Genomic DNA, 16573 nt, shown 5'->3' on the forward strand with positions numbered 1-16573 from the left:
ACTTGGAAGGAGGCCCCTACAACCTAGGAAGTACGATCCGTACAAATAGATGCACTCTATACAAATTGTAAAAAAGATTCCGATTCGGATTGCTCTGTACGCGATGTTCTCATGTATTCCCAGCAGCAGTTTACAACTCGGCAAGTACGATTCGTACAAACGGCACTCCGTACGGCTCTTTTTTTACAAGAGCCAAAAAGTGCCGGAAAAACCTTGTACGCCCCGAAAACAGTACGAGACAGACCCCCTCATGTACGCGTCGTACACCCCATGAATACAGGGGTACGGTGCGTATGTACGGTGCGTACGGATGACACGGAAAGTGGGGTATGTACGCACCGTACCCCAAAATCGCGTATGTACGTACCGTATCCCAAAATCGCTTACGTATGCACCGTACCCCAAAAATCACGTATGTACGCACCGTACCCCAAAATCACGTATGTATGCACCATACCCCAAAATCGCGTACGTACGCACTGTACCCCAAAATCGTGTACATACGGTGCGTACATGCGCGATGTTGGGGTATGCACCATACACATGCCTCGCATGTGGGGGGACCCCTGTACGCCTCATACCCCTATATGACCCATACCCCGGTATGAGTCGTACCCCCACAACGAGTCATACCAGGGTACGAGGCGTATAGGGGTTTGCTTCGTTGCCCGGTACGAGTCATTCCCCGTATGCAGGCCATTTTCCATACAAATCGTATGCTGACAACCCGGTACGAATCGTACTTGACGGGTTGGACAGCCTTTTTACAAATTGTATGGTCTTTTTTACAAGTCCGTGTCGTAGAGCTTTTCCCGATCCGATTTGTAAGGATCAGGCCGATCTGTATGTATTTTTCCCGTATGAATCGTACTACACGGGTTGGAAGGGACTTTTACAATTTGTATGGAAAAAAATACAAATCCTATTTGTATGGAAAATAAAAATCCAGGATCAGAATCGGCCCCTTAGTGTGGAAACGAGATTCCACATTTAAAACACAACTTCTTTTTACATTTAGAAATCACTTTGTGTCCTTGAGTCTTTTGTTTTGGCTTACTTTTCACACTCAGGCTTCCATTTCAGCAGCTTGTCTATGAGCACGCTCTTCAGCTCTGCCAGCCATTAACACTCGCTCCAGACTAAGGGCCCTATTAGGATTAGGACCTGCGTCCGTCCGCCACCCCCGAGGAAGAGGGACCGTCTTCATGGGCAGCGGCGGTCCCTCCATGGAAATTACATTTAACATTGCGGCGGATGCTGCTCCAAGCAGCACCCGCCGCAAGGTTAAAAAGTGCCTGTTGACCTTTGCATGCACGAAGCGGCAGGCACCGCGTGGTGCCTGCCGCTTCGTGCACGCAAAGGCAGGCGGGTACCATGGGTAACCCCCACCCCCCCTTCACCCCTCGGGGCCCGCAACGGGCCCCCAAAGAAAAGACCGTATGCCTTTCCACGGCAGAAATGCCGCCGTGGAAAGGCATAGGACCGCCTCCATCCTAATATGCCTGGCGGTGTCTGATAGACACCGCCAGCCATGTTAGAGTTTTTCCGCCGCGGTCGGAAGGCGACCGCGGCGGAAAAGCTGCGGACGGAAAAAATATCCCCCAGCCATCCTAATCTGACGGGGGGTATTTTTTTAGTCCGCAGCGGTTAATCCGCATCCTCCGGGCCGGCGGTGGCTTCCGCCGGCCCGGAGGATGCGGATTATCTGCGATCATAATCGGCCCCTAAGAGTATCTCTCAGCATTCACCATCTGAATGAATCTGACAAGCATCCATCAACAACTTTCAGAAGCATAGTTTCTGAATCACTAAATTCATTAAACTTACAATGTCTGATGAGTATATTGAGTCTCTCCCCAAATTCATAAATGTTTTTTTGGTTCTTAGTTGAAGATGTATCATTCATAATCAACATTTGACATTGGATTAAACTTGAGATTCAACACTATTTGACAATATGTGACGTCTTCATCAATTTGCGGCATTTTCTTTATGACTTCTTTTGCATCATCACCAGCAAGATTTTTTAGATAATTGAGGATGTTTTTGTTATCAGTCTCTTCAAGTGCATCAATGAAATCATTAAATGTCTCAATACAAGCAGTCCATCTATCACCAATACTTTCTTTTTGGCGGTATCGTATGGTGGTAGTGGTTTCGGGAAAGTGACAGCAACACATCACAGATATCGCAGAACAGTATTAGTGGTCAAGCGTGGACAAGGCCTATGCCACTTGACTGCACTGGCTGCAGCAGGCGCAGCAGCAAGTAAAAAAAACAAATGAGCCGCCCGTCATAACAATGACTGTCTGGGGACAGTGGCAAAACATACACTGCAATGAAATCACAGCGGGGTGCTGTCTTTACTGAAAATATCAACAGGCAAGGCACCACCCGAGGATGTGGCCATAAAGTTGCACCCTTGGGCAGCGGGTGCTGATAGTGAATGCACACCACATGGATTGTGTTTCAAGAATTATTTACCCTGCGACAAGCAGGAGGGGCTGTACATTTGGGCTTGCTGCTCTGTTGCTTTTGTTGCAATAACTAAGTAATTTTAAACCTGATTCTAAAGATCCTCTGAATATGAGCTCAATTAATTGTTCTATACAGTCTAACAGGCTAGTCTTAGGGGCAGGCCGCACCTCATAGATTAAGGATTCCTTCTTTGATTTATGATCCACTGACAACTGCGCTAATAAGGATAAATGCGTGGCCTCTCTGACCCCTGGTCCCGGTATTAACAAATGAAAGACTTTAACAAAGAATTCAGAAGTAAATATGTCACACAAGGCAGAGTCGGTTAAATTTAATTTGAATAATGGATCTGATTCCTCAGTCCAGGTTAGTATAGGAAAAAACGTTACTAAGAGTGCACATACAGATAAAAAGAAAAGTCCTGCTGTTTTAAAGAATAGAAAAAGAACAAACACAGTAAATTACGTAAAATAAGAAAGAAGCTAGCAAAAAAAAATCAGATTTGTGAACCACTCCGAATTAGTGTCTTTATCGGAATGAAAGAGCTCCTATCAAGAGAATAATATGACCCTTTGGGGCCTTTTAGGAAGGTGGGCGGACTTACGTCTGCCCGCCACCCTAGCTGTGCTGGGACCGGCCACCAGTGGTGCGGCGGTCCCGCACCGGCAATTAGAATGCCACCGCCACTATGGCGGTGGCTTACGGCATACATTGCATTTTGGCGGGTGGTGCTAGAAGCAGCGCCCGCCACAATGCAAGATATGCATGTCTCACATTTGCATGCACAACGTGGCAGGCACAGTGTGGTGCCTGCCACCCTGTGAATGCGAATGCAGGGTGGTACCATAGGTTCCCCCCATGTGCACCCCCCCTAATCGGAGGCCAGCCATTGGAGGAGAAGGGCGAGACTCCAATAAAGCCCCGTCTCTTTCGGATTCGGGGGTGTGTTTTTTTGCGTTCTTTCGACTGTGAAATCATCCGTCACTCAGAACGGCCAAAACACGCCACCGAATCCGAAATTTATAGATGTTTGCGGCCGCCATTGTTGCCCGGCCAGCGCCGAGTCGCGGTGATGCAGATCGCATATGCTCCGGCACGAAGCGGCGGATGGCGGCGGAAGGGGCTTCCGCCCAGCGCCTCGGAGCCCAGCTGCAGTCTTTTCCGCCCACACGCGATGCAAGGAGAAGCAAACTGCTCCTGCCGCTTCCTTGCACACACGCTGTGCTGATTCAGAGGCTAACGGCTCCTGCCGCTTTTCCACCCACAAGCGGTGCAAGGAAAAGGCTCCAGCGTCCCACCATGTTTCAAAATCTAGGGCCCGGCAAGTACTGAAGGCCGGACGCAGGGCGTCCTGGGACAGCGGCAGCAGAGCCAGCGGTGTAACAGCCCTGCCGTGTTCCACCCAAAGCCGCCACCGCACCTCACCTCCGAGAGTTCATTGTGACCGGATGCTTCCTCCTGTTCCACGACCAGCAGCTCGGCTCGCACAGCGCACCACAAAGCCAAGCAATATTTGGCCCCCAAGCAAAGCCCACAACTCGTTAGACAAGGGCCACCACCTTCGCCGCAATCATGAGTGCGTCGAGCCACGCACCAGGGTGATATCACTGCCGAATGTGCCCCCGGCTTACCACAGGCATCTCTGGGGGCCGAGGACAAGTTAGCAAGTCGTAGTCCCACCGGGAGCTCTAGTGCACTCCGGGATACAGTGCAGCCCCGAACCAGCAGCTTCCAGAAGGGTGAAGGCAGGGGAGGCAGCAAGTCGGTTCAGCGTGAAGAGCGCATATGTAGGCCCCAGCGAGTCTCAGTGTCCACAGAGCTCCGATCTCGATGGGATTCAATGGGATTCGCTACAGATATTGCCGCTGCCATAAGCCGTTCCCTGCTGTGATTCAGGGGTTTAGAGAGTGGTGTGTGTATGAGAAGTGTATGGGTGTGTATGATTGAGGTGTGTGTGAGAGCTGTCTAAGAGATGTGCGTGTGTGAGAAAGAGGCCTATGTGTGTGCGGGAGAGAGGTGCGCTTGTCACCACCGGCAGGGGCGGCTCAGCCTTTCATCTTTCTGATTTTAATAAAACAACTTAACTGAGTTGCACAATATTCAATTTGACATGCTGCTGGAAGCTGAAGTGGTTGTTAAGCGCTATGAAAGCCGCGGTTTTATCTTGGGTGTGGCGGCTGCACTCCTTCCCAGCCTTAGCTAGAATTCTGAAGTAACTCCGTCCCTTCTCTCATGTTCCCTGCGCGCACTCCTCCCGGGAGTTATCAATGCTTGTCTAACACAGCGTCCGCCATCCACGGCTGTGTCTCCATGGGCCCAGAGCAAACGGAAGAGGAAAATATTGGCGCTGGGGCGAAGCGGACGAGGCCGGAGGGCTGAGTGGAGGCCTCACTTCAAGGCCCTCTGAGACCCTGCCCTCAACTCAGCCCTTTCACCCACCCACCTATACGGAAATACGTGAATTTATCAGGACTGTTAATTAGCCGTGCGCAGCTCACAATATATTTCCTAGAAGGGGGGGATGGCGGAACTTTCGGTGGTCCAAAGTGTGCCTTTCAGAGCGCGGGACGGCTTTGTGGCAGAGTGTGGTAAGAGGGGCCAGTAATAAGTTTGCACCTTCCGGTGGGTCTGACTAGGGGCTGCAGCGGATGCTTCCGCGAGCCTGTGGCACATGGCGTGGCTAGTAAGCCCTGTCATTCTGTTTGATGCACTCATATTCAATGCATCCTTTATTCGCCCTGTGTTGGGTGCCAGTTCAAACTTCTGTCTCGGTGTGGGCAGCTGTAAGGTTGGGCATGTTTGGTGGGCAGGGCTGTTTGAACATTACATCCTCAGCGAGGCACCAACAGTCTTGTGTGTGAGGCCTTCGGCCTCCACTTGGTTGTTTAAGGCTGTTGTGGGCTGGGAGGTGCTTGCTAGGAGGTGCTGGCTGGGGGGTTCTGTCTGAAGGCTGGGGGGTTCTGTCTGAAGGCTGGGGGGTGCTGTCTGAGGCTGTGGGGTGCTTTCTGAAGGCTGGGGGTGCTTTCTGAAGGCTTAGAGGTGATGTCTGAGGCTGGGAGGTGCTGGCTGGGGGGTGCTGTCTGAAGGCTGGGGGGTGCTGGCTGGGGGTGCTTTCTGAAGTCTAGCTGGTGTTTCCCAGAGAAACATGTACATGATGCTTGTGAGACGGAAGGCTGTGCCTCACTGAAACAGTTACCAGCAGTCTCTGCCCTTGTGTCCTTGTACGGCGAAAAACTACTTTAATTATACCTGGGTCGGGTCAGCGTGAAGAGCGCATATGTAGGCCCCAGCGAGTCACAGTGTCCACAGAGCTCCGATCTCGATGGGATTCGATGGGATTCGCTACAGATATTGCCGCTGCCATAAGCCGTTCCCTGCTGTGATTCAGGGGTTTAGAGAGTGGTGTGTGTATGAGAAGTGTATGGGTGTATATGATTGAGGTGTGTGTGAGAGCTGTGTAAGAGATGTGCGTTTGTGAGAAAGAGGCCTATGTTTGTGCGGGAGAGAGGTGCGCTTGTCCCCACCGGCAGGGGCGGCTCGGCCTTTCATCTTTCTGATTTTAATAAAACAACTTAACTGAGTTGCACAATATTCGATTTGACATGCGGCTGGATGCTGAAGTGGTTGTTAGGCGCTATGAAAGCCGCGGTTTTATCTTGGGTGTGGCGGCTGCACTCCTTCCCAGCCTTAGCTAGAATTCTGAAGTAACTCCGTCCCTTCTCTCATGTTCCCTGCGCGCACTCCTCCCGGGAGGTATCAATGCTTGTCTAACACAGCGTCCGCCGTCCACGGCCGTGTCTCCATGGGCCCAGAGCAAACGGAAGAGGCAAATATTGGCGCTGGGGCAAAGCGGACGAGGCCGGAGGGCTGAGTGGAGGCCTCACTTCAAGGCCCTCTGAGACCCTGCCCTCGACTCAGCCCTTTCACCCACCCACCTATACGGAAATACGTGAATTTATCAGGACTGTTAATTAGCCGTGCGCAGCTCACAATATATTTCCTAGACGGGGGGGGGATGGCGGAACTTTCGGTGGTCCAAAGTGTGCCTTTCAGAGCGCGGAATGGCTTTGTGGCAGAGTGTGGTCAGAGGGGCCAGTAATAAGTTCGCAGCTTCCGGTGGGTCTGACTAGGGGCTGCAGCGGATGCTTCCGCGAGCCAGTGGCACATGGCGTGGCTAGTAAGCCCTGTCATTCTGTTTGATGCACTCATATTCAATGCATCCTTTATTCGCCCTGTGTTGGGTGCGGGTTCAAACTTCTGTCTCGGTGTGGGCAGCTGTAAGGTTGGGCATATTTGGTGGGCAGGGCTGTTTGAACATTACATCCTCAGCGAGGCACCAACAGTCTTGTGTGTGAGGCCTTCGGCCTCCACTTGGTTGTTTAAGGCAGTTGTGGGCTGGGAGGTGCTTGCTAGGAGGTGCTGGCTGGGGGGTTCTCTCTGAAGGCTGGGGGGTGCTTTCTGAGGCTGTGGGATGCTTTCTGAAGGCTGGGGGTGCTTTCTGAAGGCTGGGAGGTGATGTCTGAGGCTGGGAGGTGCTGGCTGGGAGGTGCTGTCTGAAGGCTGGGGGGTGCTGGCTGGGGGTGCTTTCTGAAGTCTAGCTGGTGTTTCCCAGAGAAACATGTACATGATGCTTGTGAGACGGAAGGCTGTGCCTCATTGAAACAGTTACCAGCAGTCTCTGCCCTTGTGTCCTTGTATGGCGAAAAACTACTTTAATTATACCTGGGTCGGAAAATGCGTAAAACCTCATGTGTGAAGGTGCCTTTAGTCCAGGCTTGTCAGAAGTGTTTGTGGGGCTTAAGTGAAAAAAACCGAATGTGTAAGTCCAAGTTATTCAGTTTATGCAAGGTGCCAAGAGCACCTCAATGAGAGCTAAAATTATGCATCCCAGGAAAAGAGAACATATATTCCCTGCCCCCTGGTTGTGTTTGCTTCCATGCCCCCTGGCTGTGTTTGCTTCCCTGCCCCCTGGCTGTGCTTGCTTCCCTGCCCCCTGGCTGTGCTTGCTTCCCTGCCCCCTGGCTGTGCTTGCTTCACTGCCCCCTGGCTGTGCTTGCTTCCCTGCCCCCTGGCTGTGCTTTCTTCCCTGCCCCTAGCTGTGCTTGCTCCCCTGCCCCCTGGCTGTGCTTGCTCCCCTGCACCCTGGCTGTGCTTGCTCCCCTGCCCCCTGGCTGTGCTTGCTACCCTGCCCCCTGGCTGTGCTTGCTCCCCTGCTCCCTGGTTGTGCTAGCTCCCCTTCCCCCTGGTTCCCCTGCCCCCTCGCTGTGCTTGCTCTCCTGTGTGTGTGTGTGTGGCTCTGGGTGTGTGTGTGGCTCTGGGTGTGTGTGTGGGGCTCTGGGTGTGTGTGTGGCTCTGGGTGTGTGGGGGGCTCTGGGTGTGTGTGTGGCTCTGGGTGTGTGTGGGGCTCTGTGTGTGTGTGTGGCTGTGTGTGTGTGTGGATCTGTGTGTGTGTGTGGGGCTCTGTGTGTGTGTGTGTGGTTCTGTGTGTGTGTGTGTGGCTCTGTGTGTGTGTGTGGCTGTTTGTGGCTGTGTGTGTGTCTGTGTGTGTGGCTCTGTGTGTATGTGTCTCTGTGTGTGTGTGTGGCTCTGTGTGGATAGCTTTTTTTGTAGGTGGCTCAATGTGTGGGTGGCTCTGTCTGTGTGAGGGTGGCTCTGTGTAGGGGGCTCTATGTCAATGACTGTGTAAGTGGCTCTGTGTGGGTGGCTCTGTATGTGTGTGTGGGTGGCTTTGTGTGTGTGCCTCTGTGTGGCTGTAAATGCAATAGGTCATGCATTTGCGAGCGATTAAGCTATTGGCATTGTAAATGACAAGGCCATTTATTTAACGATTAAGCTATTGGCAATGTAAATGACAATGCCATTTATTTATGATTTAAAAAAAAAAAGAATTGTCATGAGCAATGCCAATAGCTCTACCTTTAATGATGCCGAGACCATTGCATTGTAAATTGCTGGGTCCAAACTGGAATGGCATGGCGAGCAAAAAAACTATGGATTTTGTTGGTCTAATTCTGCGACCCCAGTGGATGGCCAGCTCCCTTTTGGTTTAAAAGTTTAATGTACTGTGATACTAACAGCGAACTGTTTGTCGAGCTACAACCTGTTGCATGCAGGCCTAAGGACATTTGGCAACCATTAAGAAACTATTTGAGTGAAAGGGCTCAAGACAACAGCAGCCAATGAAAATTGTGTACCACAAAGCTGGGCAAGGGTGGGAATAAGGGCACAGGGGTGGAAGTAAAGGATAGGACAGGGACAATGCTCTGCTGTAAAGGTGTCTATTGGGTGCCTCAGGGGAAGAAATAGACACAGCACTGAAAGGTGAACCTCGTGCCGAGAATAATGAATGCAAAGTTATATTTAGCACTGTTACTTATACGAAATTACTTTAACAATGTTGTAGTGAACAATGTGACAAAGGTACAGTTGCACTAATGCTTGTAATCCTACTGTTATAAAAAAAGTATAAATAAAGTTACAGTTACAAAAAAACAAAAAACAGATCTGTGACTGGGGGTGAGTGTCTGAAAAGTTTCAGCGCTACGTTCATCATCTCCGTGTGTTTGCTTTGTTCGCGCTAAGTTGGCAGGGTATGCCCAGACGTGGGTCCCTTGCTCACTTTGCCACTGGATTCAAGCTAGCCTGGCTGATGAGGGGTGTTACCCCGAAACCGATCCCAGGATATTTTTTTCAGGTCCAGGGAAGACCTGGCTTGGCAGTTCGGGCTGGACTGTTCCCATGAGAAACAGGGTCAAGACTGATTTGCATATCGCTGGGTCTGAAGTGGTGTGGCAAAGTGAGCTACAGAACGTTGATGAATTCAACCCAGATCTGTGACTGGGGGTGAGTGCCTGAAAAGTTTCTGCGCTCCATCCATCATCTTCTTGTGTTTGCTTTGTTCGCTCTAAGTTGGTAGGTTATGCCGAGACATGGGTCCCTTGCTCACATTGCCACTGGATTCAAGCTAACCCTGATGAGGGGTGTTACCCCGAAACCGATCCCAGGATATTTTTTTCAGGTCTAGGGAAGGCCTGGCTTTGCAGTTCAGGCTGGACTGTTCCCATGAGGAACAGGGTTAAGACTGATTTTCATGTGGCTGGGTCTGACCTGGGGTGGCGAAGTGAGCTAAAGAATGATGATGGATTCAACCTAGATCTGTGACTGGGGGTGAGTGCCTGAAAAGTTTCGGCGCTCCATCCATCATCTCCTTGTGTTTGCTTCAATCAATCAAGAGACACTTATGAAGTGCACAGCTATCTCCAGCGAGGTGTCCTGGCGCTAACGAAGCAGACCAAAGAGATTGACGGCTCAAGCAGCTATTGCCCTTGCTTGAAGAGGCAGGTTTTCAGGGCCCTTCTAAAATCCTGCTCTGAGTTCAGAATGTGTAAGTGGTGAGGTAGGGCATTCCGAAGCTTAGCGGTCCTTACCGTGAAATACCTGCCCCTGTCTCATTTTAGGAAAGCGAGGGACACTAATGTAACTCTGATGGTTGGATCTTAGTGTCCGCTTATGGTGGTACAGGCTAAGCCGCCACCTTAGGTAGCCAGGGCCTTTACCCTGGATGGCACGGAAAGAGAGGACCTTGAATTCGATCCTCCTGGCTACCGGGAGCCAGTGGAGCTATTTAAGCTGGGGAGAAATGTGCATGCGCATTGGGACCTTGAGAATGAGCCTTGCAACTGCATTCTGCTCTGTCTGAAGCCTTTTGATCAGGTACCCTGGCATCCCCAGATAAAGACAGTTGGCAGAGTCAAGATGGGATGTCACAAGGGCATGGACCATGATCCTGCATCTCGCTTCCAGCAGGAAGCCTAGAAATTTTCTGATACATCTCATTTTTTCAAAGCAAGATGCCGAAATCTGCCGGACTTGCGCAGTGAGGGCAAAGTCCTTAACCCCTATGACTCCAAGGTTTTGAACCGAGTCCTTAAGGGAGGGTGGGGAACCCAGCTCCCTAGGTCTGCATAGGCATGGTGGTGGAGGTGATGCTTGATTAAAAAATAAGACCTCCATCTTATTGCCATTCAATTTCAAGCAATTTCATTCATCCATCTTCCAATGTCTTTCAGGCAGTCTTTGAAAGAAGCGAAGACTGCCGTGGAATGTTCATAGAAGGAGAACACCAGCTGGGTGTCTTCGCATAAGAGACCACCTTGACCGTTCTCCTCAAAATGAGGGCCGTGAGCAGAGCCAGGTAGATATTCAAAAGCAATGGGCTTAAGGCTGAGCCTTGGGGCACTCTGCATCTAAGTTGTTTAACTGATGAGGTGTAAGGGCGGAGAAAGACTTGCTGACTGCTGCCTGTAAGGTAGGAAGAAATCCACTCAAGTGCCACCCCCTAAACTCCTATATGTTTTAATCTTTCCAGCAGGATTGCATTTGACACTGAGTCAAATGCTGCCAAAAGATCTAATAGCACTAGCAGGGCTGCGGAGCTGCTATCCACTGACATTCGGACTGAGTCGGCTACTTTTATCAGCGCAGTCTCAGTGCTGTAACCTGCGCGGAAGCCAGACTGAGAATCGTGTATAAGATCATTTGTTTCCACATAGTTGGCTAATTGTTGAGACATTTTCTCTAGCACTTTAGCTGGTGCCGGTAGCAGGGAGATAGGTCTAAAATTGCTGAGTACTTTCGGGTCGGCATTGGATTTCTTCAGAAGTTGTAGCAAGTAGGCTTGCTTCCAAGTGGCTTGGATGGTTCCAGTCCTAAGTGAAGCATTCTAAATATGGTTAAGGACAGGGTTAAGCCACTCAGTCAGCAGTCTGAACCATCGCGCCGGGCAGGGATCCCCTGGTGAACCTGATTTACATTTCCTAAGTTCAGCCGCTGACACCTCTGCTGCAATTGGGACAAATGCTGTAAACACAAGCGGATTGTTAAGGGGGAAAAGATCGTCTTCACCTACTCTGGATTCTGTTACCGAAGTAAAAGAGGAGTACCAGGGCCAGACTGAGAACCAAAACCGGCCCTGGCAAAGTGCTCGGCCACCCCCCTGGGGGTACGACCAAGCTCTTTCCCGGGGCCGGTTTTCGGCCGATTTTGTTACAGGGACGTTTTTGCAGCAAAAACGGCCCTGTAACAAAAACGGTCCCCAGGGCCCAAAACCGGCCCCCACCCTTGCGGCACACCGGGGGATTGCCTGGTGCCCGCAAAGGCCAGTCCGGGCCTGAGGAGTACAGCTGCATTATCTTATCTTCGAAAAAATCCAATAGGCTTGTGCATAGGGCCTTTGCTTAGGTCAAAAATGGACAGGATTTTCAGAGTCCGTTGTGCATTTTTTTTCAGAGTCCATTTCTTCTTTAGTCCTGAAATCTAGTGTGTTTTTCTATAAAATAGGTATAGATGGTCTACCTATTTCTAGAAATGAAGGGCTTACAACCTTTCCAATTATTCATATCTCTTCCAGACCCTCATTATAGTATATATTGCCAGGAACTTAAAATTTCACACTTATTAATCAGCATGGCCGTAGACAAGTGAGGGAGGGAGTGAAGAAAGAAGATGAAACTGATGAATTAATGTTGGAGGATGAGGCTGGTACTGGCTCCCCAATGCACTTTCAAGTACTCTTTCTTCCTACTACTGTTTGAAGGTTATTTAGCTGGAATGTGGCTTGGCTGCAAGGTCAGCTCACATCGAAAATTGGTGTTCACTTTTATGATGCCTTCATTATTTGTTTACAAGAAACTTAGCTAATTAAGTATTATTATATTACATTAATATGTAGTTGATTGTTCTCCTGCCATTCAATCAATTAGAGCCCAACCAATGGGGGGTTATACATTTTGCTAAGATCCTTCTTTAAATGCAAAGACATGCAGTTGGTAGCCACTTGACAATATGCTATTGTTGTGTGTATAGGCCCAGATGACATTCTGTATGAATTTTTATTCTGCAATATCTATTTTGGACCTACTATTTATTTTGTGCTATCCTTAAGATATCCTAGAAGTGGTTTCATTAAAATTGTTAGATTAATTCCCAAATTCTGTTTTAGTTGTAGCAGGAGATTATAATATGAGAATCACATTGCCAGGTTATTGGAAAGCTAGATTTTTGGAACTAGACGCCACCTGGGAACTCATATCACACCCCCACTTCCAAATAATATGTTTGGGAATCGTTCCATGCACTCATCAACTTAGGTTTTGTGGACATGGTTTTAATTAATGGAAGGTTTGGAAACTGATAATTGTACTTGACAAAGAGGCTCCCAATGATCATTACTTTGAGTGCTGAGTTTTTGGTTGCAACAAATTTTAGAGGTGCTACCTACCAGTATAGAAATTACTTGTTTTCAAAAATCTATTGAGTTATTTGAGAGAGGCTTTTTCAACTAGATCAAATTTGTCTAAGGGGCTACTTATGTCATCAACTATAACTCCATTCCTCAGGGTCAATAAACATAGTAAGTTCCAAAGGAAATTAACGAAAAACAATCAGCTGGTGAAGTTTTGTTTTTTGCTCCAGTCAGCAGTGAATGAAGGCGATATGCATACATTTTGGTATCTGACAGCAAAAAGCCTAGGTAAGGATAGTACAAAAACCTATCCCAATTGATGAAGGGACCTGGCAGTCTTATTTTAATAAGTTATGTGCCTCAACTAATATAAGTCATCCAGATCTAAGGCTGCTTTTCCCTCTCTCATTTCAAGCCATCATGAGTTTGCACAGGAAGAGATTGTGATTACAATCTTAGAACTTAATAATAGTCGAACTCATGGGCCTGATGGCATCCCTGCGTGTATTCCTAAAGCCAATCCCTCTTTATGGGCTGGAGTCCTAAAGCTTTTATATGACTACTGTCTGAAGACAGATGTGATTCCTTAGTACTGGCAAGGTAGTAATGTTATCCTCTTTATAAAAAAGGGAATCACAATCTACCAAAAAGTTATCGTCCAATTGCACTCTTGGACGCTACTGGGAAGATTTTCACTAAATGCTTATTAAATCGTTTAAGTACCTAGGCAGACGCATTGCAGCTTTTACCAATTAAATAAGCTGGATTTCTTAAGGACTGCTCTACAATGGATAAAAGTGTGTGTTTTTGACCATGGTGAGTGAGACGTATGTGAAATCTAAAAAAACGGCATATGTATATTTTAGAATCGACTGCGACCCCAAAGATAGCACAAGCTTCTGGCGCAAATGTATCAAATAAGGTATTTTGTGTGAGCTGCTGTGTCCGTTAAGAACTTTCACTCTGAAAATTGCTTAAAAATAATATTGGGTACCAGGAATGAATATTCTGACAACGTTTGGGTTAATAACTGTTTAAAACAAGGCTGTAATTAGTCCTCTTGTGATTTTCCATATATCTGTCTGATTATCCCATTTCATTAAATAAAGTCATCACTCATCCACCAAAATTAGGGATGAAGGAAGTATCAACTTTGTTGTATGCTGATGACCTAGTAGTAATGTCTCGTACTCCAATTAGTTTGCGCAAACAAATTGATATTTTAGCTTCCTTTGCATTAACTCATAACCTCTCGGTTAATGAGTGGAATGCTAAAATCACGATATTCAGAGCAAGAGGTCTAAAATCACCCTGGTCCTGGTTTTATAAGGACGAACACTTAGCAGTGGTGAAAGAATACAGTTACCTGGGAGTGAATATTTCAAGCGATCTCTCATGGTACCTGCATGATAAACTTCCGTTCTTTAAAACCAAGTTCATCATATTGTGGTTGACTGCATTTTTTTAATGCACAAGGTAAGAGACATTAGAAATCACTTTTAAAGAATTATGTAGCAAAAACACCTTTGAGAGTACTATTTACTACAGAGGCCAGGTCGACGTCTTCTCTTAGTAATGTACCCCGTATTGAATCTGAACTTTGGAAACAATATCTTGGCATAAGTCATCCAGCTCAAATAAATGATACACCTTGAGCTAGGTCTGAATGGGATCATCTTTAGGGCATACTCTCAGATTATTCGTTATTTTTTTCAATTGTTCTGTAGTCCTGAAAATGTGTTGACCGGATTGGGAGTAGTGAGGTAGGACCACAACATGTCTTGCAACAAATTGTCCAAAGATGTTCCTAATATTGTAGCTAATTGTAAGTTTTCTTAGATCATCCTATTAATTCTCCTAACTAACCCGTTAGGTCTTCGACAGTACAGAGCTGTTGTCCAGGGCTCACAATGGCGTGAGAAAACTCCTCAAGATCAGAGCGATGAACAAAATGGTCCACCTCTTGATATCTCTAATTCTGATTACCAGGAAAAGCACAGAGTTTCAGAGTGATCAAGTGAGGGAAAGGGTCTGAGGAAGGAAACTGTCATGCTTCGGTCACCGGCAATCACTGTCTGCCGTCGGAGTACGGGAACAGGCAGAACTACATTTCCCAGGCTCCTTGCGGGGCACGCAGCACGTGAGCGGCGTCATCTCCGCAGCCGCAATATCATGGCAGCGACCAGAGAGGAGAGTGCGATAATTCCCTGGAGACCTGTGTTGCTGGCGGATTACGGCCAGCGGCTCTATCGTAGAACCACGGAGAGGCAGTAAGGGTGCACCTGCACCAACTCTAAAGAACGCTTCCTGCCGGGTGATAGCACTCGGTGTTTCTTGCCCGCTCTGAGTATACCGAGAGCGGTGTTTTGCGACTGTGGCAATCTCCGAGTCCAGACCGCTTCCTCTGTTGGAGGAGACCGTGATTTCCAACGGTCTCATGCAGAGTTGAACCGGGTCTGGGACTCTGTTCACGAACCAGACTCCTCTGTTGGATGAGACCTGAAACTCGGTCTTGTGCAGAGAAGCTGATTGAAGGTTACTAAGCAAAGAGGTATTTGCTTCAGAGGCTTTTCAGTGAAACCTTTCACACTGGGATAAGGCCATAACTATTGGTTGTCAATTGTGTTACGAACTGTGTCAACACAAGAAACCTGTAATACGTGCCTATGTGATTACAACTGGATGTGCACTTGTGTTGGAACTCCTTTCTTCGTGTTGACCTTTGTGTTCTTGGGATACAAGACTCCAACATTTTCTTTGTTTATATATTACAGGAGAGAGTAGGGAGGGGCCAGTACTCACGGAGTGATAAGGTTAAGCAACGCACCACGGTTACTATGGTATGCACACACCCCATATGATATTCCTGAAGCGTGATGCATGTATAGTTAGCTGAGGGTAACATTGTGATCCTTGTCTTTTGTGTTGCTTCCATAGTGTGTGTAGCGGCCTTATACTGCCTTCTTCTCTCTTATATGGTTAAAGCACAACGTATTTTACTTTTCAGGTGAGGGGAAGGAATAAATCGTGGTAACGCTAAATTGTATATACTGTACTTAATAGAGTGGTATTTACGTTTGTTTCATTCTTTTGTCTCCCAGAAGATCTCCCTCCCCGCTGTCCCCTTCCCTCCCCGCGCCCCTCGCTTGATTCCCTCTAAGTCTGTGTTGGTACACGAGCCAGATTTGGGGCAATCTAGAGGTGGGCTTCTTAAACTACATCTGCACCATCCTGAGGATTGAACGGTGGAACCTGACAGAAACTGCAGGGAAAAGGAAATTGACCCGAAAAGGAAATGAAACGAGTAGCAAATGAAAGAACACCTACTCTTATACATTCTCACTAAAGTGTAGCAGATTTACCTGAGACTTAATAGAGGAATCGCCTTTGCAACCGCTGCGTAATCTATGCTCTTGTGAATACCAAGCTTTAGATTCCCTGTCTGAATCTGTGGATACAAAAAGAAATAAGCCTGAAAGACGATAATACATGTTCTACAACAACACATCCAGATAATCTCAAAAATTCTCATACATACCCAAACAAGAAAAGAAAGAAAATGTTGATGTAAAATTCCACAAATATTTTGGAACAGTTCCTCATCCGATTGTAAAAAGAAAAGTAATTCACGATCAGTGCTTCCACCACTGATATGATATATTCATTGGTTCGTCATCACTAGCAGTTCTGTCTTTTACTTGACTTTGTTAAGCAATTAATTCTCATTGCATTTTTACCAGAAACAAAAAAATATAAAAGGACAGAAAAAAAGAGAGCCAATTGCTTTACTTCAAGCACTGAATGTACGAATGCAAAGAACCAAAGTCTTTTTTAACTTAACAGCTTTCATAA

General features: G+C 47.7%; 1 long non-coding RNA gene across 1 annotated transcript in view; it reads left to right on the forward strand.

Annotated features, from left to right (window-relative positions):
* The window catches only part of LOC144753643 (uncharacterized), a 125431-nt gene that overhangs the window by 26539 nt on the left and 82319 nt on the right, over nt 1-16573 (forward strand). The gene's annotated exons all lie outside the window — the stretch shown is intronic.

The sequence above is a fragment of the Lissotriton helveticus genome, chromosome 5_1 (assembly GCF_964261635.1).
Source record: "Lissotriton helveticus chromosome 5_1, aLisHel1.1, whole genome shotgun sequence".
NCBI lineage: Eukaryota > Metazoa > Chordata > Amphibia > Caudata > Salamandridae > Lissotriton > Lissotriton helveticus.